Below are 1,910 nucleotides of genomic sequence, written 5' to 3'. Positions count from 1 at the left end.
TAATTGTGTTGTAATTGTTGTCAATGTTTGTAAGATATTATCTTAAGCCATGGATTGTATAATCTTATCTGTGGTTTGGTTATTATGGTCCACGGGTTTAAGTGGTTTAACCAGTGTTAACCGTGTTAATGTTACGAAAATATTCGAAACGAGTGGATATTTTTGTACAAAAATAGAATTATCAATATTGAATATTAATATTCTTCGTGTGGAAACGTCGAATTAAGCCGAGCGGTGGGGCGCTGCATTGTTTCGACGGTCGATCGTATTAGGTATTCTAGTATTCATGTCGACTCGTTTAAAAGTTTAAATCTACAATACTGTGTTTACTGTTTATTGTTTCGTGGTTGAATTAGAGTATTGTACCGTTGTTCTAAACATAATATAAATTTAAAAATGAACTGTGATTTATGTGGAAAATTAAAAGCGAAATTAAACGATACCAATTGGGCACGCCACATTGAAGCTTGTAAAAACAAAAAAAGAAAATTAAAGCGTTTTCAAGACATTGCAAATTTTTTTTCTCCAAACAGAGGTGCGTATTTATTAATTATAATATTTAAATTTTGTTAGTTTAGATTTTTGAGTACATATAATTTTACAGAATCTGTGATAACTTATAGCAGTAAAAAGTAAATATAATTAAAGGCAAAAACCTACTTTTTTTAAACAATAATGCATATTAATTTTTTTTAACAGAGACAGAAAATTCTGTTAATTTCGTTGAAACTAATACTCTAGAACCTCCTCCAGTTGTTAAAGGTAAATACAATTAAAGGCTAAAACCTACTTTTTTTAAACAATAATGCATATAATTTTTTTTTAACAGACAGAAAATTCTGTTAATTTCGTTGAAACTAGTACTCTAAAACCTCCTCCAGTTGTTAAAGGTAAATATAATTAAAGGAAAAAACCTACTTTTTTTAAACAATAATGCATATACATTTTTTTTAACAGAGACATAAAATTCTGTTCATTTCGTTGAAACTAGAACTCTAGAACCTCCTCCAGTTGTTAAAGGTAAAAATAATTAAAGGCAAAAATCTACTTTTTTTAAACAATAATGCATATTAATTTTTTTTAACAGAGACAGACAATTCTGTTCATTTCGTTGAAACTAGTACTCTAGAACCAGTAGAACCTCCTCCAGTTGTAGAAGGTATGTACAGTTAATAAAATAGTTAAAATGATGAATAGTAGATAAATATGTTAAGTCAAAAGTTGATATAAAAACTTAATGTTTTCTTTTCATTAGTTGAGCATAATATTATGAGTAAGTTTGTAACTAGTGACTACTTAATTTTAATTTTTTTTTTTTTAAAAAATGATGTTTTATTCTAGGTTAAAAATATATCATATTTTCATATCATCACTTTACATGTGTTCTGTTAGTTTATTTTTTTTAATATGTCTGCTTTTGTTCTTATAATTTTCATGTTTTATTGACTTGTTAATATTTAGTATTTATATAAAAAGTGATAATATATAATATTAAGTATAACAAATTTTGTTTATATAGATAACTTATGTAAATGGAAAAATGATCCGTGTCTTTTCATCAACAAACATTTAAGTCCTGAAGAAAAACGATTGATTTCTGAACTTGGACCGTGTCAACCATTAGCAGATGACTTATTTGGTTATCAATTTCCAAATAATATCAATAGGAGGCATTTTAATGAACAGTGGTCTTTCAGAGTACTACCTGACGGCAAAAAAATTGTTAGAGATTGGTTATCTTACTCGCCGAAATTAAATAAAGCCTTTTGCTTGCCTTGTATACTTTTTGGTTCTGATAAAAATATTTCGTCAAGAATGTCCTGGGCAGTAAATGGTTATGATGGTTGGAAAAATGGTCGCAATAATATTAGTGTCCATGAATTAACTACATCACACATCAATTCATCTGT

The sequence above is a fragment of the Acyrthosiphon pisum genome, chromosome X (genome assembly GCF_005508785.2).
Source record: "Acyrthosiphon pisum isolate AL4f chromosome X, pea_aphid_22Mar2018_4r6ur, whole genome shotgun sequence".
In the NCBI taxonomy this organism is placed as follows: domain Eukaryota; kingdom Metazoa; phylum Arthropoda; class Insecta; order Hemiptera; family Aphididae; genus Acyrthosiphon; species Acyrthosiphon pisum.
This window is presented reverse-complemented; position numbering follows the sequence as displayed.